The sequence below is a fragment of the Protopterus annectens genome, chromosome 12.part0 (assembly GCF_019279795.1).
Source record: "Protopterus annectens isolate FY-2018-M chromosome 12.part0, PAN1.0, whole genome shotgun sequence".
NCBI classification, from domain to species: domain Eukaryota; kingdom Metazoa; phylum Chordata; order Ceratodontiformes; family Protopteridae; genus Protopterus; species Protopterus annectens.
Window position 1 is genome coordinate 929,977,217 of NC_056746.1, and position 26,372 is coordinate 930,003,588.

A 26,372-nucleotide genomic window follows, 5' to 3' on the forward strand; every position below is an offset into this window, starting at 1 on the left:
TGACATTGGCTTACTATGGTTGGAGGATTATATGAGTATATTTGGTAAACTTTCCAACAATGATTTTGTCCTTCTGTTTATGGAAACTACTCTTACCAACAACTACATGTATTATGAGGGGGAATTTTATAAACAGATGAAAGGGGTGGCGATGGGGGCCAGTTGTGCCCCCACTTATGCCAATATAGTGTTGACTTGGTGGGAACACACCTATGTTTTCAACAGTGAATTTAGAGGCTGTTGGTCCTTATATAAATGTTTTTTAGACGACATCTGTATTATATGGACGGCTAGTAAGGAAAGATTTTTTGAATTTTTGACTTACCTGAAAGGCACCACCAATTTTTTGGATTTCACCTACAATTTGAACCTTGAGGAACTCCATTATTTGGATGTAAGCGTTACCAAACAGCATGGTAAATTTACATCTAAGGTGTACAGAAAGAATACCTTCTCAAATTCCTACCTTCATTTTAGTAGTGGGCATCCTTTTTTCAAAAGAAAAACCTTATAAAAGGTCAAATGGTCAGAATTAGCCATATGACTTCTGAAGATGAGGATTTTATTATTGAAAGTAATATAGTGAGTGAAATGTTCAAGGACAGAGGTTACCCCACCAATTTAATTCAACAGGTAAAGTCAGAAGTTTTAGAAGGTAGATCTAATAGGTTTACACCTATTTTCATGGTTCATGGGTTCATGGGTTAGTACTAGGCTAACTGCCCTTGCGAGCCATTTTAAGCCTAGCCAATTATCCCTTGTGAGACTCAAACCCTGCACTTTGGGTTTGTAAGGCAAACACCTTACCCATTATGCCACCCTCCCAACCCTGAGAGCAGCAGGATTCTGATTTACTAGTTACTGAAACACCTTCCCAACATACCAACATGAATATTGCCATGGAAGATGCATATATTCTGGATTTCAACAGAGATTCAGGGGTGATAAAAAATGTTGTTGGTAAGGAATGGAACAAATTTAAAGAAACTACAGATATTGACCTATTACGTAACAGCCAGTTAAAATTTACTTATCTGAGGGATTTGAATTTTTAAAAAAATTTTGAGTTCGGACATGGTTCACGAATCCTACATTATGGCACTATACTGGGTACTTTTAAATGTGGTGCTTGTTCACAGTGTAGTTATATTTTTAATGCTTCCCATATAGAAATAATTAGTAGAAATAGAATTGTAAGGAGCAACAGTTTTTCCAACTGTCATACCAGTGGGTTGGTCTATCTTGCCTTATGTAAAGAATGTAAATCTTTTTACATAGGCAAGACAGAAAGAAAAGTTAAAACACGCATTTATGAACGTTTATACGAAATGAGTAAGGCTAACACAAATAATGCACTCTTTCGTCACAAGACAATTTGTAATAAGGCTACATTTACATTTTTTGTCTTGGAAGTTATGCCCAAAGAAATAAGAGGGGGTATGTGGGAAGCGAGATTAGAATATCGTGAGCTCTATTAGCAGATAGTGTTAGATGCTTCTAAACAGCCAGGGCTCAATGATATGCTTTCCATTGCGCCCATTTTAAAACTAAGAGCTGCCAAATTGTAATTATTTTTTACATCTCCAGGCAGCATTGGAATGTATTTGAACACATACAACTATATACTACACCATGTAGTTGATTTAAGTATCTTTTCTATGCTAGACAATTAAGTTATATATGCATAAGCTTTATATGATTGTTTTTAATGTTTTATGTAATGAACAATAATAGTTTTTATAAAGTTGTAAAACATGTTCAATCCATGTTTTAAATGATTTTAACCGCATTCATTTTTTAAAGGACTGTTCTTTTGTTTGTTTTTTCCTATCAGAGTTAGTTAATTGGTTGTCCAATTATACTTGGTTACATCATAATCAGTTTTAAACAAGGTTAAGGCATTCTTGTTTGTGTATCTGACGAAGGTTTTACGAAAAACGCCAATTCTACAGTGTAGTGTAGTGTTCATTACAGCATGTACCTCTGCATTTTGGTTTGAATAAACTTTTACTTCGGCTCGTGCTCCATTTGGCTGCTCTCAGTGATTTTTTTGGTTTTTGGTCTTTATTTCAATAAATAATATTAATCGAATATTAATTTCACTATCCAAGACCTGTTGATCTGACACTATGTCCTTTTTTGCATCTAAAAACATAAACAGTATTTTTAGCGAGCTTGCTAACCCTCTCCTTTCCAAACTCTTGACTAACTGTAGAACAATTCCATATTATTAATAAAGTCAGTATTCTCATTGATTGCCCTTTTCCATGCTTTTAATTTTCATTTTACTCAAATGTTCAAAGTCATAAGTCCAGAGATATTTTTGTACCCGGTCCTGTAACCTCTTGTTCTTTGAAATTTATTTTTTATACTTTTTTCTTCTTCACTTTCAGTCCGTGTCTCTGTGTGTCTCTCTTCCTCCATTTCTGCCATTGTCAGCAATGTGTTATGGACAAGTAAATAATGACTTCCTGTATTTATGTGACTTTTAATTTGTATCCTATTAACATTTCTGACATTCTGTAAAAATGGCAATTTTACGGTATCTTCCTTTCTGATAAAATTAAGGAACATTCATGATAGAAATCAACATGAACAGCAAACAAAAGTTAGTGCTAGCAATAATTTTAATAACTTTTCATAACTCTGAATAAATTGAATCAAGAAAGATTCTGCAGCTGAACAAAGGCTGAAGAAGGCAGTAAAATGCATCAATTATTATTATTATTTTTGCTAGGCATATAAAATGCAACATTAAGAGAAGTCAAAGTACACACCCATTTTATTGTTTAACAGAATGGATTAAATGATTAGATAAATACCCGCTAAGAGAAAAATCAATATTGTGAAAACAGATGTCATTAATGTTGAGAAGAAACCGCAGAAAAGAGAAGTTTAGTTCTTTTTTAAGTCTATAAAGCTATGTTATAATGGAAAATTTGAGAGCCAAGAAATATGTCCAGATGAAACAACTTCAGAATTTCAGATCTTCCAGAAAATACAAAACAATATAAAAGCGGTAATATTGATTTAATTTTCCCAGTCTTTTTCATGTGGAACAGAAACAGGATATTGTACTTTATCTTCTACAAACCATCATTCAAGTCTGAAACCCAGAACTGCAGAAATAAAGGTATCTTCTTTTGTAGATAAATACTAAATTCTGACAACTGCCAGGTTTTTCTTCCTGTAATAGTGTCTGGATAAAACTTCACTGTTACAATGACTAGTCTTCTCTAATAATGCCCAAAAGGCAAATCATATTTCCAGTTATAAAACCATTAAACTCAAAAAACATTTCAGCATTACTAGTTTTTCCTTCTGAAACAAAATCCCAGCTAAGATGACATTCCACATCTCTGATAACACTAAAGGTAATGTGGCTTATCTGAAAAAAAAAATGTTATTTACAGACATTGACTTAATGGAGTGGAAGCCTACATCAATTAAAACATATTGTAATACTGGTTTATGAGCCATTGCAAGTGCTGCTAGGATTATGAATTCTTCTTACTAGTCATTAATAAAATAAACTTATATAAGACTTGTGTTAATTGTGTGTCTTCAATTGCTTCTCCAAAAGTATCAGTTTATCAAGACTCATAACTGTGTTTACTATTTTCAAAGATTTATTAAATCACACAAGCAAATAGATATAGTATTAGCCTTGCTGAAATATTTATACAGGCAAAATCACTATTCTCTATATATTTATTGAGATGTGAATGACAACTTCCAATTATATAATAAACTGCTGTGTTTTGATTACCAACTGTCATATACATTTGTTAGAATGCCCTATTTACAATGATATGACAAGCAAAATCTACTTTCTATTTGGTACTGCTGGTGTTATTTATTATTTGCTTTTAAGACAACGAAAAAGCATCCAGAACTTACTGTAATTCTAGTACAGTGGCTACTCAATGGCCAAAATCCTATATAGATTGAGGACCATTTTTCCCCTGTTATTTTTTTTCACTTCTTTACCATTGATTATTGATAAAAATCACTGGGATTTGTTTCAAACATCTGATGATTCATGAGTTTTGAGAACACACTCTTTGATCACATTAACATTTCTAATGTTTATGAACTTGGAAAATAGCCATGAATCTTTACCTTTTGAGTTGACATTTAATAGAGTAACTAAGGAAAGAATACATTGCTGTAAGAGTGTCACTTTTAATTTAGGAATGATTACATTTCTAGAGCAGTGTTTTATTCAGTGTGTAAATCAGAACTGGCACAGTTAAGGTTAGTACTAACTATACCTAACGTGGCGAAACTCAACTCTTTTGTTTAAATATGAGACTCAATTCCTTTTTATTAAGAGTTTGTTTTAAGTTAATTTTCTATGGTCAGTTTGATTAAATTTTTTCTGCTAGGCTGTAGTCAGCACAAGTAATGAATGCAATAATACTTGAATAGTAACATAGTTATGAGACCAGAACTTTGCTCTCTCTAGGTAACCAATCACAAATAGCCTACATTAAAAATAATGCTGATTTCACTTCACCCCTATGTAACTGAATCACAGTTTGTGAATGCTATATTGAGCATGGTAATTCAAAACACAAATATACTCGCCTTATTTATATGCAAACAATACATGGCAGAAAAAAATGAATCCATTTAAATGACTTTTTATGTTGTGCTGACATATCTATTTAAGAAACATGACTCAATAATGGAGTTTCCCATTTGTTTATACCATGTTTTGAGGAATTTGCAATAAAATAGATATATCAACTAATTAAACAAATACTATTGCATCTGCTATTTTCACAAAGCCACTTGTGGCTTCCCACAAGTGATCTGTGGCCAACTGATAATGCTATAACAGACCAGACTCAACTGTTTGAATTTATATGTACTCATATGTTGTATCACTGATGTGAAGGCACTGTGAGGGCACTGATTGTATTAGATTGTTGTACGCTGTATTGGAGAGTTTTTCCTTTCCTACTGATGTGTGACCATGGAGTTAGTTATAAATACAGACAGCATGGGGGACAACGATGAAGATCTTCACCTCAAAAGCATAAATGCAGACATGTGTGTATGCATGCGTGTGTTTCTTTGTGTGTGTGCATGTGCATATATGCTCCCTCCTGAAAAAAATGCCTGTTTTGTTTTGATCTGTCTGGGGATTATTAGTTGCTTTCTGTTTTTGATCACATAGTTGATTTTTGAATAGTCACTTCTTAATCATTCATAGAGGAGGCACCATGTATGAAGTATGAATCCATTTCATAATCAACCCAAATATAGTTGCAAACAGTTAAAGCTCAGACTTTCATTTGTGTGTTGTGTCTGCACAGGAAACAGAAGTTTGTGTGGCTGTACAGATTCCCTTTTACTGCAAGTAACATCCCCTGATGAATAAGCTCTTACAAAATATTATTTGACATGATGCAGCTTGGACAAAATTGCTGAATACACAAGCCTATCTAATAGAGGCAGCTATTATTAGCATAAACCAATATCTTCCATAATCAATAATTACCATGAAGGTAGGATAACCTTTCTATATTACTGGAAAAAAAACTTCATCCAAGGCACAAAGACAATATATACTGATATTGACATTTCATGATTCAGTTATGCCCTTGTGAAATTCTTATACAAATCCTCTAACCTATGGACTCCTACCTTTATATTTTAATGAGCCTTACCTTTATTACATGACATGAAACATCATAATTTCCTGTACAATAAACTTAAGGGTGCCTTGGCCATCTCTGCATTGCTAACAATCAATTATTGAAAGTCATAGCACAATTAAGGGTCTATATCAGAACACCAAACGTTCAAAATTTTGAGTGTTCTAATATTGAATCCTATGAATCGAAAATTTAAAACATCGAACATACAGAACAGCGATTTTTTTCCTAGGGAAAAAATTTGCTGTTCAAAAACATATACACACAACACAAGCACGCCAAACAAACAGCAATCCATACACATACACCTAAACTCTTACACCTAACCCTACACTAAACTATACATACACCACTAACTATCCACTTACCTTAACCCAAACCCTAACTCTAAGGTCTGTCACTATCGCACAGTCACCTCACCCGTGCCCTAACCCTAACTCACCTACCCCACCCTAACCCTCACGTCCACACAGTCGCACACTTACCTGACCCTCACCCTAATCCTAACTCACCTAACCCACCCTAACCCTCACGTCCACACAATCCACACTTACCTGAACCTGACCCATAACTTTCCATCACAGCGGTGAAAATACCGAAGCTACAGAAACAGACAAACAAATTCTTTCCCTAGGAAAAAATTCAGTTTTCTGTTTCTTCGATATTTTCAGTGTTTACTGAAAATGGGTCGATATTAGAACACTCGAAATTTTGAACGTTCGGTGTTCTAATATAGACCTGAAAATTAAGACTCTTTCCTCAGGATGCATTATAGAGATGCAAGTGTGTCTTGAATGAGTTCAGCAGTTAACATATTTAAGACTATGACTGACATTTGTTACTGCATTCTTTGCCTTGATTTAAATATTGCAAACTATTTGAAACAGAGTCTCTTGTTCTTCATTTATAAACATTGTGTTAAAGTCATGACATTTGGAAATAACTGTCTTTCTTCTATAGAAGCACACTTTTTTAATCTGATAATAGTTTTACAGATAATTTCCTACATATTAGGTACACTTGAACAATATGGACACTGATTTTAAACATAATTTTATGTCCCCTGAGATGCTGTAAAATGTTGCTCTAGGTGCCTCACAGCTGGTCCATAAATCTTCATGAAAGATTTATGTTACATTTTACATTTAATGTTACAAATGTGACATGGAAAGTCATCTGGCAGCTTAAACCTATGACCCATGGACTTTTCTTTCTCAAGATATTATGAATAAACATATTTTTGTAAAGGCAGAAAGTAGGAGAAAATGTTGTAATTCAGGAAGGAAGCCATTTCAGCCACACATTAGGAGCCTCTGACTGGTCCTGAGTAGGAATGCAAGATAGCCATTAGCTACTCAAGTGTTCTGGAGCAATTCCAGCAAGTAAAGGCTTTATTATATAAGAAGCAAATTATGCAACTCAAGTCGGGTCTATGTTAAATCATCAAACGCTTAAAAAAGCGAATGATGATTTATTGAACACGTAAGCGAAAGCTTACAATCTCGAACGCTTAGAACACAAAAAAACATTTAAAACATTACATAAAGTGGGGGTCTTCACCCCCCACACCCCCGATGTGGGGGGCTGTGCCCCCACCCCCTACTTAAATATACCAACTCCGAGATCACACTACAGTCACAAAAATGGCCAAACAATTTCTTTCCCAGGGAAAGAATTTGCTTATATGCCGTTTCGCTATTTTGTCTTTTTGTGCTTTCAAGTTCAATCAAGACGCATTCAGAAGAATGCATCTTTGATCATTTAATAGGAACCCCTCAAGTTTTGTTGGCCCTTCATAGTACAAAGTTTCTTCTGAGCAAATACCAAGCTGTGAAGTAATAGAGCTGCATAAGTAACAGTTGTAAATCTGTGCAGTTGTGACATAACAGTTTATGTGTGATGGTCAATCATTAAGATGAGTCAAACTCCTCTAATCTTGTCATAGCCCATGACAGATCCTTTCCCGTATTGAAAATGCAGTGTTTGTCTGTAACTCTGACACCACCCCCCTCCCGGCACACCACACACATCAGTTATACAAAACCAAAACCTACTGTGCAGCTGGTGGAATGTTTAAATACAGGACACAGCCTTTTATTGCAAACCTGCTTCAGTGGCACTTTTGCTTAGCAACAGACACTTCTTCATAGATATTTATGGCAACACTGTTTGCGAATGAGAAATTTATATTGAAAACTACAATTTAAATGAAAAGTACAGGTTTGGTCATCTGATAGTCAAAAACTAAGAAGAATAATGGGATGATAACATTTTGAAAACACTAATATGCCTCATACCTGGTCTGTATTTTAAGTATGAAGGCCAGTATGCCATATGCTGGTCTAAACTTACAACTTCAATTCTGTCTCAAGACCTGATGACTAAACACCCCTTTGTATTTGCAAAGGTTGAGGAGCTCACAATGGCCCTGGGAGTAATTTCTCCTACAGAAATATATTAGCAATGTCTGAATGACTTAGAACATGAGATTTAAGCAACTAGTGGCCACTGGTATATTCAGGATAAAACTCAGAAAATACAAAAATGAAACGCTTTGTTAATATACATGAAGCAAATTGTCTGTGTTTAGCTAAATTGTCTTTTTGAGTGTTTCTATGAAACGCTGAGACATGTTGAACCTGCTGAGGTTTGTAATGACATATGTAAATATACTGAAATTATGTACACTCATGGTAAACCAGGTATCTGTATTAATCAATCAAAAAAGTGAGTGTGGTTCATTGACATCTAGTCCATAGGCCATGAGTTATCATTAATACTGCTGAAAAAAATTTGGCTGTGTGACGACCTCAACCCTTTTCACTATATGCAACCACAGACATGTATAGTAATTATGTTTATGAATGTAAACCCTATACTGAAAGTTGTTTTTAAAGTAAACCTCACAAATATGGCCAATTTGTAGATCTCAGATATTATAGCGCAAGGACTGGTGATAATTTTAAGATGTTTTGAATCTAAGAGCAGTATAAATACAAGTCTGCTTATCTCGGGGACCAAACAAGATAAAAGAGACCTTGCTAAAATCTGAGAGATCAATAACACAGACCAAGAAATAAAAATCAAAATTAAAACATCTCTGCAATTGGAGCTACTTTAGTCCTGCTCTTCAGAAAGTGTGATCCTGAAAATAAACTTTAAATGAGCCACAGATCACTCTTGGCAAAGAAGCTTGACTATGCCATCTTTTAACACATCAGATGCACAATCCAGAAGATAAAGTCAGATATAATAAATGAAATATGTAAGACTAAATCAGATCATAATTGTTTCAGAAAAGCAGCAAATTATAAGATAAACAAAGAAGAAATGTGAATACAAGGGCAATGAAAAGTTATTGTACAAAATTGAGTTATTGTCAATGAAAATGAACTTATAGAGAACATAGCTATTCATATGAGAAGATGTGCAAAATGTCATTTTGGAAAAGACATAAAAGACAAACAATTCTTTAGACAAAAGAAAATATAATGAGTGTGAAGAAAATAAAGATACATAGGTACGGCGGTAGCGTTGTTACCTCACAGCAAGTGGTTCTCCCGTTCGATTCTCGGCTGGGCTTGGGAGTGCCTTCTGTGTGGAGTCTGCATGTCCTGTCCTCCCCACAGTTGGGTAGCATTCGAAAGACATGCGTGCGGAAATGGGCGTGCCTTCGTTGAAGGTTGGGCGTCAAGCTGGCACCTCGGCGTTTCGTAAAAATCTACTGCCAATCATTAGCGGACCGGAGTGGCGACCCCTTACCAGGAAAAGCCGAAAGACAAACAACAATGAAACAGAAATGTTTTGCATGTAACAGGGGCCAAGCAATGCACAATGCAAATAATATAGATATTGTAATGAATAAAACAAATAATGAAAATGGATGGCATTTATGAAAACCCTGAGAATACGATGAAAATATATATAAAAAAATCAAAATGCCTAACTCTGGAGCTTTAAGAAACATGTTGACCCCAATCACAAAAAGGTACAAAAAATATAGGAAAGAGAAGTTAAAAGTAAGCAGAAAAGCAATTTCAACATTAAAGGAAAGTTTAAGCCAGTAGCTTGGGAAACAATATTATGACAAAACTGATTTCCTACATTACTGGGGCAAGAATAAACAGTATTTTTTGCTTCACTCAGGGTCCAAAGAGCATCTGTAGGAGGTTCACAGTGGTGTATATAACTACTTGTATATCACAATAATCTCAAAATTAAAGCAGAAACATATCAAGAAGTACTCTGCTCTGATCCTAGCCATCTCTGTGCTACATTGGACATTTTGTTCAGTTGTGCAGCATTGATCAGGACCATATAAATCAGGTTTCACATGTAAATACTCAAAGGCATTTCTACTAATGAATCACAGACTTAATGCAGATAAATTACTTAAGTTTATGTCACTTTTTTACATGAAGTAGGGATATTAGTATATAAGTAGATATTATTACAAGTATTTTCTGTTGAGCACATGTAATAATTACGAGGACTGAAATTTCAAGTCCCAAATTTATGAAGAAGGGGTACAGGATATGCCCTCTAAAACAAGGTACAATAACGTCAGAAGTAGTACATTAACAGGTTGGGGATCAGAGTGTATCTCCGTGTGGAGATGCAGTGGGGTTACCCATTATTACTATTCCCTTTTATCACAGGTTTAGAACTTACAATTTTGGTTCTCAAAATTATGATAGGAAGTCCTTCTTGCATTGGGTGCATCGAACAGAATCGCTGAATCCCTTGCTTGCCTTGATACATAAGACTTGGATCTTGTGTCTGAGAACTACAAGATGACTAAATCTGTACATTTCACTTAAAAGGCACAGGCTTCAATATAAATTTCCCATTCACAAACAACATTGCTATAGATTATGCATGAGGCTGACCTACAAACATGCATACTTTCTTATACCATTAAAGCTCACCTGAAAAATCTTTAGATCAGTAATAGTTTCCATAACCGAATCCTGTATCTATATTCAGCTGTTGCCATTGTTTCAATACTTGTGTGGTTAGATCTACGTAGGTTTTAAAAATGATTTAGATTGGTTAGGTTATATATATACATATACTTGCAAGTTGATGTGAATGTGTTTTAAAGTGTGTGTCTTTAAGATACATATGACTACAATCAGTCAGAAACATTGTAACACCTTACATTTTATTTGTCATAATTGACTTTCAGTTTATATTGGTGCTTAAATTTTAAAACATTTTGCATAAATGGATTTTTCTATCTACTCTGTTTGGTCTGAAGAAGTGGGTTGAATACCCATGAAAGTACTAACCTAATAAGTATTGTTATCCTGGCCTTCGGTTCATTTATCTCTTTTTTTATTTTTGTAGTGTGCTGGCGTGCCATAAACAAACTGTTTATCCTAGCTGCTGGTTTCATTCTCGGTTGAAATTCCTTATTATTGCCTAGACTATCAAATTCAATTATAAATGCATATTTTTGATATGTCCTGCCTGTTACATATTGTTCAGTTCACCTTCTGTAATCACAAATGTAACACATTTGTGGCATTTAAGCAGTGGCACCATGAGTAACATTGTTATCTCAGAGCAAGAAATTCTCTGATTCATTTCTTATCTGTGGTGCATAATGTGCAAGATGCCCTCACTGTGTCCCCATGTCAAGGACTTTACATGAAAAACAACACAGTGTGTGCTTTTTGTGGGTACCCTTGTTTCTTCTTACATCCCCAGAACATATGGTAGGTGGGGATTGGCAATTCTAAATTGTTTCTAGGCAGCTGTGTGGGGTATTAAAGTGGCAAGGAGAGTAGCATTCAACTTACAGTAAGAAGTTTTGGGGTTCAGTTCTTGGCTGTGGTACTGCTATGTAGAGTCCGCATGCTCTCCTTATTTTCCTCTGCATTTTTTCTGGTTATTACAGTTTCCTCCAACATCCTAAAGATATGCAGCAGGTGGCTTGGGAATTCTAACGCACCTGTGTGTGTGTGTGTGTGTGTGTGTGTATGTGTGAGTGTGTGTGTGTGTGTGTGTGTGTGTGTGTGTGTGTGTGTGTGTGTGTGTGTGTGTGTGTGTGTGTGTGCATGTGTGTGTGTGTGTGTGTGTGTGTGTGTGTGTGTGTGTGTGTGTGTGTGTGTGTGTGTGTGTGTGTGTGTGTGTGTGCACGTGTGTGAGTGTGTGTGTGTGTGTGTGTGTGTGTGTGTGTGTGTGTGTGTGTGTGTGTGAGAGTTTGTATTGCAATGACTGTTCATGTGATCATTATAGGCATCAGGTGTAACTTGATAACACTGGATGGATAGAAATACGCAGTGGGTTTGTGTTTGTGCACAATTGGTAGACCTGGTTTGTCAGGGGCATACTGTGACTCTGTGTGATACATTAAGGTCAGTGCATTTGTGATAGAGCTAGCTTCTCAGAGCAGTGCTTATTTGTGTGTGTGCATATGTGATAAAAATAATATTGCCAATTTTTATCCCTGGGCACAAAATATATTGTGGTGCATGTACATAACCTTTTTGGGCAGCAGAAAAAAATAAATGAATCATTAACATTTAATTATTTAAAAAGCATACAAAGCTTAACAGAGCAATTAGACAGTCTGACCTTATGCCCCCCCCCCAACACCAGCTGTATAAGTGATTTTAAGACATGCTTTGCAAGAAGGCTCCATCCTGAACATATGAATTGAGCCATACCTGGTCTAAAGTTAGCCATTCTTAGAAATGAGCAGAAGGTTGGTATAGCTTGTGTGAGGGTTAGGGAAAGTACAGTCATTATCTATTTTATTTTCTTCACAGTTAAACATCAGAATTATGCACAGAAGGTTGGTATACATTGTGTTGGGGTTAAGAATAGCTGCTATTTATTTAACTATCCTCACAATCAAAAAGTGGTTTGCACAGAAGTTAAGGTTGCTATAGCTTGTGTGGGGTTCTGTGCACAGTGTGGTTATTATTTCTTTAACTTTCCTCACAATCAACCCACAGGGGTTTGCGTAGAAGGTTGTTATAATTTGTCTATGTGCAGTACACTGTCAAGAAGCAGAAAGCTCGAATACATCAATGTGAACATTATTTTTTCAGTTTTATCATAAAAGATCAGGCATATATTTATGGCTATATTTTGGGGGTAGGGATAAGGAACCATGTATTGTGTATATTTCTGAAAGCAAAGAGTTGAAATATGTTACTGTGGTAATTTGTTCTTTCACTTTCTTCCTAGTCTGATATGTGAGGGTACGCAGAAAGTGTCTGCCTTTTGTGTGTAGGAGTGAGAAGGCATGCTGTGTATATGTATGTCAACAACAACCTGAAAAATCAGACTGTGGCCATTTATTCTTTCACTTTCATCCTAATCGATCAGGGTTGAACCGAAGGTGACTTTTCAAGAGGGAGGAAGGCAGCTTCTATTCTCAGATATGATGTATATACATCCTTGCCAGAATTTGCCTTCTCAATTTATTGGAAAAATACTGCTTTGTCAGCTTTGAACTTTAAACCTTGGACACAACTTATTTCATTCTTTAAAGAACACAAGACTTTTTTTCCTTAGTCCTGAGTTTTATCGAATCAAAAATTGGAAAACACCTCTAATTTGAATCTTAGAGCATCTAGAACCACATGGCGTCTGGGCCCTAGTAATCCCCAGATCTCAGCTTAATGCAATTATTTCCTCCACCATTACAATGCAATCTTGGCCAGGTAGGACATGTTTAAAGGACAGAGGGAAAAAATAAAGAGATTGACAGGGTGTGACAAACTAGAAAAACAGCAATTTGGATGGTGTGAGGAAGCCGTAGATGAATGGGGGTCACTGGAGATTGGGTGATCTGAACAGTGAGGGTTCAGGTGAAAATGTTTTGTTGTGGGAGGGGGTTGTCATGGAATATGGAAAAACTGAGGAGCAGCAGGAGGGGGCACCTTGAAGACTTTTGCTTAAGGCTCCATTTTACCTTTGGTTGTCCCTAATTCCCAGAGATTATTCTACACTTTGTCAGAAGTTAATATGAACTGTTATGTTTAAACCTTTTCTCCAGTCTTATTTATGTGTTTTGTCAAAAAGTTGCAATGTTTGAAAGTGTGTTTATTTTTTGAGCTTTAGTCACCCATTGAAAACCTGAAGCTTGTTACGCCACAGCTTAAAAGGCACATCCAAGCATTTAGTCCTTAATATTTATGACTGTGATCAAACTAATAGTACCCAAAGGCATATTGACTTTATTTTCTATTTCTTTGCATTAGTGTATTCATGCACCTTCATTGTTAGATCTTATTTCATCTGACCCCCCTCATATTCCTAATATGTATGTCCTCAGATAGCCCTATACTGTGTTGAACTGAATAACTGAAATGACCTTAAGTAGCTCTAGAAGGAAGGCAAAGCTAAATAACCATTATTTACAGATCACAGCAATGTGGGACATGTATCTATTCTATCATTATCTCCCCTGGCCAGCCATTCAATATGCAGTGATGTAATACTGCAGTATCAAGACACCCCATATCACCGTCCCATCTGAATATCTGACAGAACCTACAGACTTCTAAGGTGACTTACTCTTTAGTCTCAACTGGAAGGTAGGTGTACTGTACATAAGACATCCACCATAACCCTGAGACAGAAGATCCAATATTGCTTCAGCCTCTCTTTCCTGTTGGAGTCAGGTCTAAGCTACTTTTCAAAGCCTGATAACTAGAAGCGAAGTCAGGTATAAAACCACCAACTAACCATATGGGTTGTTGATGGCAAAGTTCACCACATGGCAGGGAATTAAATGACTTTGCCTTTGTCTCTGATGAAAACCACTTCTGAAATGCTTTATTGTTTATACGCATCAGTGTTAGTGAACCGAATACATCTAAACATAATCTTTCCTGCTATCTATTTATTTTTTTTCAAAAAATAATGCAGCTGACACAAAAATCTAGGGGACATTGTTGCAGAAGGATTCAAATTAAAAACAAATTCTGTTCAGTGGGCATTTTGCAAAGCACGTTAATAACATGGCTTCTGGGAAAATAACATGAATGCATAAGAATCTATGCATATACACTGGTTTGTTTTCTCTGCTCTTGTACATAATTAAAGGAGTGCATTTTTTCTCATGTTTTAATTCTCTAGTCCCTGTTGAACTCATACCTCAATTCACCTGGTCCATTGTCTATTATCACTCATTCATTCACCAATAAAAAATGAGATGTGATCAGCTAGTAAGTGGGGTCAACAAATTGCATGAGGCAGACTTATGTTCAGCTCTCTTATTCCCCACCTGGCTGGTGTTCTACAGGAGGAAAGACTGCAGAGAGTCATTATTGCATTTTCTTTCAGTGTGTGGCCATCTGCTTCTTTGTTCCTTGTGAGTCTTCCGGGAAGCATTATTTAGTCTCAATATAGGAGGTAGAGTAGCAGTCCTTAGGTCCCCCTCACACTGACCACTGAAATGTCTTGTCTTGAGGAGACCTTCTGTCATCAAGACCCCTGTAACAGTCTGGTCACTGGTGGCACAGACTGCCCCTTGTCTCTATGTTAAAGACGTTTCCAGAAAAACAACACATTGTATATATCAAATATTTGTAGATGAGGCTGCGGTTTAAGTTATGGATAGACAGCAGCTTGCTGCAATGGGCTGTTACAACATAAGCTATAATAAAACTGATTTATAAAGTATAACATTCATAGATGGCTGTTATGTGCCCTTTTCACATGCTTTATAGTGAGCCATATCCTTCTCAGTGTTTCTGTGCAGACGACTACCTTTGCTGTCCCTTGCAGTACAGTAATTTGTGCCAGATTCACTTCCTCATGACAAACAGTCATTCACACTCATATGATTCATATCTGAATAAAAGACAGTGACAACTGTAGCACTGACTGATCATGTACAGCCATGACTTCCTCATATTTAACAGTACATGCTACTGTAGTAGCATTCAAGAGCTGATGAATGGTATCGCTGTTAATTGTACAGCCACGACTTCCTCATATTTAACAGTACAAGCTACTGTAGTACCATTCGAGAGCTGACGAATGGTATCGCTATTAATCGTACAGCTACGACTTCCTCATATTTAACAATACAAGCGACTGTAGTACCGTTCGAGAGCTGATGAATGGTATAACTATTAATCATACAGCCATGGCTTCCTCATATTTAAAAGTACAAGTGATTGTAGTACCGTTCGAGAGCTGATGAATGGTATCACTATTAATTGACTCACACTTCATCAATTTTTTAACTTGTAAAAGCATGAAATGAAAAACACACATTTTTTTTTCAGGGGACAAGCTTGATGCAACCCTATGAGGGTGAGGGAACTTGGCCCCCACACCCTTGTAATTTATAGATACCAACTCCACAGTCATATCACATTGGGGAAAATTGAAAAGAACCCATGCAGTAATGGCTTGCTCCATACAGATAACCAAGGTTTTGAATAACTGCGAAGAAAAAAATTACATTATAGCTACTTGATGGAAAATGCCTCAATAAAGTGTAGGTAAGCCTTGATGAACTCCTATGTCAAAGTTACTCATCCTTGTGTCAGGCTGGGTCGTATGCTCTGTGACCTTTATCATGCTTCGCCTTTGAGAAGAAAGGTTATTGAGGCATCCTTGTCCAGTTTTAGCTTCCTGACTGGCTTTTACCCCCACACACAAGGCCATACCAGATATGACTTAGGGAGAGCAAGATGGTAGTCACCCCGATTTGCTGCTTCTAAACTTCAGTGTTATACTGTTTTTCATCTGTTTTTATTTAGTTAGCTTTTATTTTTCCATATTGTGTTTTTTTTACTTATGTTATTCTTAAGTATTTTATGTGATCTTTCCTTAGTTTATGTTTCACTGATTACTTGTACACCACATTAATTGGGACCAGATTTTCATCCATTCTTTCATTTATTCATGTCAGTCAAAAGAACATTTGTTCTGTGAGCTTGTTGACCTTCCCAGATCTTATTTTTTCACCCATGGAGTCATCTTGTAGTTTGCTGAAGTTGTGTAGAAATGAAGAAGTTGAACATGAGTTGGAAGTTTACTCTCTATATTCACCACCCGACTAAAAAGCAATACGTCACTGTTTTTATGTTAGACTCTTTTTGTCCCTCACTTACGTATTTATTTATGTTGACTGGCTTAGTCCCATCAGGGCTATGGACTGTTTTCAGGGTAGACCTGAGGTGGCATTTATGCTGACCAGAGGATCTTTGTGGTCAGGGCACTGGGGAAATTCCTCCACTTTTTCTGATAAGTGCCATGTGATCTTTTACATCCACCAGACCTACCACTAACTCAAGCAGATTACACCTCAGCTTAATGCGTTTCACAAAGATGTCACACTCAGGAGCACAGTACCCCATCTTATGTTACACTGTAGTGTCAATACTGGAAAATGAATCTGCCTGGGGGGAGAAATAAAACACCAAGTTCTCTGCAAGATCAAAGACAAGTGTGCTACATGTTGAGCTACTGAAATGCACTAAAGGCAACTTTGTCCTTAAAGCACAACTTTGGGTTAAGAAACAAAAATGTTCTCATCTCAAACTGCACTTTCCTTCCTGGGTAATGAATTCTAGAAATCAAATGCTACTTTGCTGTCGCTTCCTTTGCATGTTATTTTGTGCTGTTCGGCCTTTTCAGTGCACTTTCTTCTTGCATGAAAACTCCTACTATTTTTAAGAACTTGTTTCTTGACTGCTACATCTTATTAGCCATTATAGTTCACATATTTTATAACAATCTGTTTCTGAGGGACCCTGACTGCTGGGTGAATGTCCTGCATCCAATCAGCCCACTCAGTCAGTGATTGTATGTGCTGGGAATCCCCAGTATAGGTTTGAGTCTAACAGCCCACTCATTTCTGCCCAAAAGGCCATACTGATTGTCCTGGTAAAGGTCAAAATGGTAACAAGCTGAGTAGGACAGTTCAGACTTCCCTATTCTCAGTAATAATTTCCATCACATCCTGTGGGATCTCCAGGCATTCCTAGGCAAACCACTGAGATTTATTTATTTATTTGCATCTGTTTACCGGGACGGTCCACTGGGCCACAGTGAGCCCATTTTCAGTATAGGCCCAGGGAGAAAAGCCCCACAATCAAATATGCAATACATACAATACATACAATTCAATAGATCAACATGATACGTACATAGCTATCCACGAGTTTCAGTGGACAATTGAATGAGCAAGGTAAAAATCTTGGTACATTATTAGATTAAAACATCAAGGATAAAGTGGTTTGTACAATTATAATATAACAACATAGAATATAAAGCTAGGATAATGAAGTTACTCATGTAAGTGGCATAGGCTGTTGCCACATAGTCTGAATAACTGATCATTGTGAAGTTCTCTGAACTACTATATTTGCTGATCCTTGTCAAGTTCTCGTAACTACTATATTTGCTTAAATATATGTAAGCAAATATAGTAGACAGTACCAGTGCTGCAGTTAAGTAAGGAAATTGAAGAAAACAGAGTTATATCAGAGGAATAGTAGTTAATGAAGGTGTAGGGTAGTGTCAAGTTTTGGGAAGTACAATTTTGGCACATGTATATTGCCATAGAGAGAAAAGGTGTTGCCTCAGGGATTTTTTAAAGAGAGATGCATTGCTGGTAGTCCTGAGTGATGGTGGGAGGGTATTCCGTAGTTTAGCAAAACTAAAGGATTAGAACATCTGACCAGCTGAAAGGTTAGTTCTTCCTACATTCAGGAGCAGTTGATTTTCAGATCAGAGAGGTCTATTTGTATGGTGCAGGGTAAGTAAAGAATAAAAGTCAGGGCAATTTGATGGCTTGAATACAAATTTGTATACAGTGGTTAATTGTAAATATGTAAGATAATGAGGGAGTTTTAGCCAGTCTAGTAGTTGCAATGAGGCACAGTGATGAGATGAACATTTTGCATTGGTTACTAATTTAGCAATTTTATTGTAGCATGAGTCAAGTTTAGATTTAAGAGAGGACTGGATATTGATAAGAAGAGAGGCACCATATAGAAGAGATGGTAGCAGAAAGGAAGAGGCTAGGGATAGTTTACCGGAGTGGTTGAGGAAGTATTTGTGTCTACAGAGCATGCCAGTTTTGATGTGTTTTTTTTTTTTATATTGCAATGAATATGCAGGTCAGATGTTAGGTTTTCATCTATGAGGACACCTAGAAGTTTAGTGTTGGGACAACCTCAATGATAGTGTTATATCTTCACAATGAAAAGTAAATTCATGCTTGATGAAGATATACGCTCTGGTTTTGTCCAAAGCCTCCTTGCCATTGTATAATCTCTGGTACACGTCTAAGGGAGGTGCTCAGAGGGCATCTTCATTAGGTGCCCAAATCATCTCAAACAACTCCTCTCAAATCCAGAGAAAACAGCTGCACTCCTAGATCATTCTGGATTGTCATGGGCAGAAGCTCAGCCAGGGTAGGGTGAAGGGGGCATCTACTTTGGTTGCAAAGTGTTAAGTGGTGTGATCAGGTCTTCAGTGCAATACTGGCATTCGGGAATGAATACCAGCACTGCATTTGTAGTCTGAACTGAAGTGCTTTAGCATTTCATGTGAGGCAATACTTGTATCAGCTGCTTGCTACAAATGTTTGCTGAAGTTTAAAATTAAAGAAGTATTTTTTCCCTTTTTTTTTTTTGCACCTGAACTTACAGCTGTGGAGTACAGATTGCAGCAAATGGACCTGGATTGGTCCTTACATCAGGAGGGCCAGATCCAGATTGCGGAACAGAGTTTTTTATTTTGCTTGAGTGAAAGAGGGCAATCTATTTGAAGTCCTCTGCTTGTGGTTGCTGCTTTTTTTTCACCTGCAGAAAAACATCCATTCTTTTCCAGAAGGGAACAGCAATCTTTGATTTGGATGTGGGATTTCCATGACATCCACTACCTGTGGAGACACTTCCACTCTGGAGTGAACAACTCCAATGCATGTTAGAGGTATCCGTTAGTTGAGGCCAAGAAGTTACCATCATTTGTAAACAAGAATGTAGTCCTCGTGTCCCATATCCCCAATATTGGTAGTTTCCAGACCTTGGTTGTAGATTGATATCTTGTTCATGAAGACCACGAATAGGAGTAGAGACTTGACACAGCTTTAACAGAGTCCTATGACTACGGTAAACACACCTTCCTTAATGCCAGGAGTATGACACAACTTCCAGTCCACAAATATGGAGAGGTACAAAAAGATGGAAAATGTAATAACAGAAAACATAAATAATATGCCTCATAATATCTTTACAAATGTTCCACACTAACTATAGATCAGAAGCTATATCTGCGAAGTCTACAAATCTGCATCACTATCTGATAAACTGTTCTGCAGATTACTAGAAACCAAATCACACACTGATAGCTGTAAACAGTTGTAAATCAACAAACTAAACTCAAAACCAGCATATCTTAATATGTAATAGCCTCTGTAAGTCATACTTGTAGAGCCTGAGAGGCTACGTGGTTCTGCAGTTTGCAAGAAGTGATGACCAGTTTATTTGTACCACAGGAGCTCCTGTTTCTAATAGATAAGTTGATGATAATCACTGCTAGAATATGATAAATGAGACTGTTATAGTTAATCATCTGATTACCTAGGGAGCATGAATGAATAGACTGCCAGGTAAATTGATATGATATATTTGTTATTTAACAGGAAGAAACACCTTTATTCTATTATGTTTTATTTCGATGATACGTTGCTCCTGGATATAGATATTTATTAATTTGATTTTTCATTTGTTTAATCAGTATCAAGAAAGAGAATAAGTCAGACAGCCCAAACAATAACTGATGAAGTGTGCTGTTATACTGTTTGACAACACTTCCTACACAGTAAATGTGCTACTTTTTTATTATTCAGTTTTAAGGCTGAGTCATTTTAACATGAAATGACTGTTTATTACTTGTTACAAAAAGAGAAGCAGACCTGTTGTACATGACTAACAGTAGAGCCAAAACTAAATTTCTAAATAAAATTAATAATGTTCAGACTTTGAAATCATTATGTATTTTATATAGTTATTTAATGGTTAAGCTGAAGCTGAGAAAGAGGTGATGGTGATAACTTAGTGCCTAAGTGGTGGGGAATCATAATTTCTCCTAAACAACGGAAGTCATAGTCTATACAGACTATGATGGGTTGGGTCAGATATTCATTAAAGACTATGATTAAATAGAATATGTACAACTGAGCTGAAAACGAACTTCATGATCTCATCGTGGGTTTGAGTCCCTCACTCTCAAGTTGAATACTGGAACACAAAGTGGAAAATAACCAACCAGATCAGTGGTCATGAAAAAGACACATGGCCTTAGTGAACCTTACACTGTTAACAAAATCACATGAAAATGAGGCCATTGGTACTCTGTGGGAAAACAAATGTTGATCTTTTACTCTGGTGTGTTTTGTTTAGATGTTTGTTATTATTAAAACATGTTATAAACCACTGACAGACCAGGCCATTTCATGTACTACATGTTAACTGTTGTAGTATACTGGCTTCTCATCGTCTTTCACGTGGCTTGCCATCAGCAGCCACTGATTATTCATGAAATGACTGCATTGTATTCCTCATGGAGTGCTGAAAAAGTTATGGATAGTATGGCACACATCAGGTTTAAGCTGCTGTACCTTATCAGGTGTATTGCAGTCAAGTTCTCAGCTAACAGCACTTGCAAGAAATGCACACTTATCATATAAGATCTCGGAGTTGAGAACCTTTTTTGAGGTACAGTGCTCACTGAAATAGTTATATCAAGTCTGTGAGTGCAGGGGGCAGTTATGGAGTACTATGTTATTTAGGTCATATGGCTAAGTTATTTCCATATGTGATTTAGACTGTGTAACATAGTGCATGCACTGAGCATGCCCAAGCCATGTATCTTAGCTTTGCTTAAGACAATCTGTACTGCCTGAAATACATCACATTTTATTAGAAAATGTAACTTTTGCAATTGAATAGAATGGGGCAGATGAATGGTATGACTTGCTCAGGGAAAGACAAATGGAGATGCAAATGTATGATATATCTGGTCTTGTTATTCTGCCATTAATTATACTGCCATTAAACGTTTTATCATTTCAGACTTTAACATATTATTTGTCAGTTTGTGTGCAAAGACTGATAGCAGTTTTTAAATGCAAATGTGACACACTAAAATTTCTAGGATTACTTATTTTAAGTACAGATTAAAATGTAAGACATATATTTCTGTGATCTGAGGTGAAAATGTCCACAGTACTTTGACATATCATGGATACTTTAACTTAAAAAGAAAATTCATTTGCAAGTGAGTAAAATAGAGATTAGGAGAGAAATAAGGAAACCATTATTTGCACTCTGTTAATCTTTGAAGTTTTCTGGGGCCCTTAAATTATTACCTTGTACTTTACATGCCCAAGGTACAGTGCTACATGTTTGGGCATTAAATACAAGAATATAGCCTACCACATTGTTCACTTTCTCTGAGATTTGAACTCCTGAGAAGTCAATAGCTCTCTCATGCCACATGTGTTGGTTCTCTGTGCAGGTGGTAGGACCTTGTGCCTCCTTGTTAACTTGGGTATCTCAAACTAAATTGTCAGAATGAGTAAGAAGCAGTCCTAAAAAGCTTGAAATAGCATTTCTTCTAAAGCCTTGCCAGGAGAACTGTGTGCAGTGCTAAGAGAATGATCTACAGTTCCCTCTCCATTGGGGGCTACTTAGTTAGGACCATGGAGGATCTATGATCATCTTCCCTCCCTGCTCATGAAGCATCCATTGTCAGGATCACTGATCAATTCTTCTGTCAGAAAGGGACTCCCATCTTAAGATGTGTACAGATTATCACTGCTTCAGTGTCCAGTGGGAGAATGACAACCAAAGAAAATCCAGAGGAGTGTGATGACTGAACAATGTCTGCGATCGCACAGTCCACTGCAAATTTACATTTTCAGGCATGCAAAAGATGCCACCAGGATTAGGTATCCATCAGGCCTAGAAGATATAGGATGGTCAAAGTCTGAACCCTCCTCTAATAGTACCTTGGCTGCCAATGCTGTTACCCCCTAGGCCTTTATAGTGGGCATGAACTAACAGTAAAGACTGCCAAACTCCATGAAGTTGTAGAGAGTACTTTGCAATAGGATCAGAGATGACTTATTCCTGTTAATGATCCTCCCCAAAGACTGTAACTATTGCAGCATCAACTCTAGGAACACTACTAGGGCATTCCAAACAGGGCCACCTAGAGCCAGTAGTCCAGGTAGGTGAACCCATGGAGCTCCTTTTCCTGCAAGGCCTCTGGATAGAATTTTGGTAAACAGCAAAGGTGTGTTGAAGGTAATGGCCACCCAAAGCAAAGTGAAAGAACCTTCTATGATGAGCCCACACAATGATGCGCTAGAAAGGATCTATCATGTCCACTCATACCATTTAGGTGTTCTGTGGCAGAAGCACCATAACCTCCCAGAAAGCCATAATCCTAACTCCGATATGCTAGATATGCTGAAGCTGCTCATGTCCATGATGGGACAAATGCTTTTATCATCCACAGCAGAAACAGCCTGGTCTCTGGAGCTTCCTCTGTGAAATGACTTAACAGCTCTATGATACAGTTGTCCATGCCCATGCTTAGAACCCACTATATTTTATATTGGCTCTTCATGCTTAGAACATTGGCTCTTCATGCTTTGAACCTGCTCTCTTTTGCAATGACTCTCCATGCTTAGAACTTACTATATTTTGTAATGACTCCCCATGGTTAGAACCCACTATCTTTTGTAATGACTCTCCATGCTAGGGCAAGCTTAGAGAATCATTCTCATAAGTGCAGTCCTAGGCATTGTCAAGACTGCAGTTGTTATGAATATTTGCCCTCCTTCATAAATTGGCTAACACCACCAGAGGTCAAAACAATCTGATGCTTGAGGTTCCTCTCTCATATGGGAGTTGGTATATTCTTTTCTTGGACGTTTGTTGAGTTTAGAAGAAGAAGTGGCATAAAGAAGATTCATAAAAGCCCTGGACCATAATGATGGTTGCTTTCTTCAATAGACAATCACTAAACAACTCCTAAGAAAGAAAGCAAAGAAATATTTCTCCTGGAATGGAATGTGCATATATTGTTTGCTTATGCTCATCTTTAAAGGAGTAGAGTCTCAGCCCTGCTACCCTTTACAGATTTATCAGTAAGCCTGCAACACTGATAACTGAGTCAACAGAGAAAAAAAAAGTACTGTGAGACACGTAGCCTTCAGATGAGAAAGCCACAGTTAGACTCTTGGTCAGATGCCCTTGACTTAGAAAAGGTTGAAAGTTTTTCCCATGATTGGTCCACTAGGCAAATTGGAGCTCAGGCACACGAGGCATGTGGGTGAGGGACATAAACCCCAGTGTGACAGCACAACACAGACCTTACCCACTCTTCCAGTGTTTTAGACAACCTATTGGGCAGTAAGGTACTAAAGTCCTGTAGTGTTTGCATCTTGAGTTAGCCTCCACTGATTCCATTGGGGTTTACTCAAGTATTCTACTATACTTGATCAGGATCTCACGGCACTTGTCGAGGAGCTGATAGAGGCATTCACTTTCTTGGCCGTTAGAATATCATATGGACTACATACATGGCATCCTTGATGACTGGCTTGATGAGGGGACAGTCAAAGGCAGATAGTCATGTTGGTGTTTTTAGGTGTAATGAATGTGCATCACATATTATTCCATAATGGTATTCCAGGGATTTAAAGTAGTTACAGTTAAGGAAAGCCTTAGCTGTATAATAGAAGAACACAAGTCACTCTTTACCTTCCAATAATTGACTGAAGTTGAAATTAATACAGTGAGCGGAAGCTTCCTTTCATTAAAGTAATAAACGTTATTTCAACAGGTTAAAACTAGCAGCTTGTTCAAGATGCCTTCACAGGTCAGTGACTTTACCCAGCTCATGTTTAATAACCTGGGAATCGTCTGACATCCCACAAGACAGAAAATGAGGAAGACCCTTTCCCCTTCAGCCCTAAACTGGAGGTATATGTGCACGGCCAACTTAAGTGGAGTAGAACATGCAATAAGCAGATACCAAGTTATGGCTGAGAGGGTAGAAGTGTCCAGTGTGGGGGACTGGACAGGCTTGTGTTCGAACTAATGCTTGTGTCAGAACATGTTTCTAAAGGAAGTGCTTCCACAATCACAAAGTAATTTACATCCTCTTCCTCATATCCTCCAATCCTGGTATACCTGAGGAGACACTTCCAAGCAAAAAGTGAGAATTTTCTTGATTTTGTTGCATATCTAGGAATCGCTCAAATATCAGTTTGTGCCTAACTTCTTACACCAGTTTACTCTAACCTTCTCTGAGACCCTAGATTTGCTAGCCATCAATGCCTTATATACCCTACCAATTACCCCTTGTCTTATAGTTGTATCCAATCTTGCTCCTGAATATACATAAGAAACTGTGTCTGTGTAAGATCTAGCTGTCAGTGCTTTATTTTAGTCAGTGATAATGCCATTGAATAGTAAATGGTACCTATCAGAAATATCCCATTCGGCTTCATTCCATGCTTCATCCCATGCACCAGTCCTAACCCCGATGAGCAAGTGTTCCCAGTATCTCGGGCATAGTTTCCGCTGTCCCCAAATGAACCCGGCTGATGCCTGATGTGTTTTAGACTATCTGACTAAGGTGTAGCCTATTGGGAGAAGCCAAAATCTCTGACTTTTAAAGTCCACCTTATCTGTTATCTTCCTACCTATCTTGTAGAGATGATTTGGAACATATTGCCGACCATTTGTTTCCTTGATGATCTTCCATAAACCTAAGCTTCCCTCGGCTTCACATATTCCTTCTTGATAAAGGGGCATGTTTTATATTTGGGCACATAAAATTCCATTTGAAGTAAATAAGGTGCCCTAAGCTGAGTTGCTATAAAATACTTCATAAGATCAGGTGGTCCCAACCCCCCCAGCTCCTTAGCCATTAATAGCTTTTCCCAGCTCACCCTCTCTCATTTGTTGTCCCATATGAAATCTTCATTTTGTTTATTTGCTTTCCCCCCACCAGTCTTCAGAAGGTTTGATGAATGTATGCTTGACCTACATAAAGTATCAAGTGAAATAAAAATATTTGCATAGCCTGTATTTTGGCATCCATAGTTTCCAATGCTTAATCTTATTAACTATCTCCTCCAGTGTTTCCTTTCACATTAGCTCCGCTACCTATTGAGTAGATAAACCCAATCTTATTTTTTTCTAGCACCCAAAGTTAAGCATACCTTTGTACTAATTCAAGGGTTGGCACATTATTGATCACTCTGTGGGTTTGCTTTCATTTATTTTATATTCAGCTAATTACCAGTAACTACATAGTCACCTAAACATGTAATCCAAATTTTTCTCCAGGTTTGTTAAATAGAAAATCACATCATCAACAAATAAGGCAGTTTTCTTCCCTTTTCCATTCCCCAGTTACAGATAAGTGACATTAGTTTAGGCTCAGTAACTTCTGGGAAAGGTAACTATGATACCAAAGCATCCATGTTTCCTTTAAAGAAGTCAACAGATGTTAAGGATCAGTGTCTTTTTTTGTTTTCCACAGACAGAAATTAAGACTCCTTCATGTAAATTCCAGCTGGACTGAATATTACTATATTTTGTCCCAGAATTACATAAATATACCAAACATGAAGCTTTATACAAATTCCACTTTCTTTTTTCAAGAAATCAAGAAGAAAAGAAAGCTTAAGAT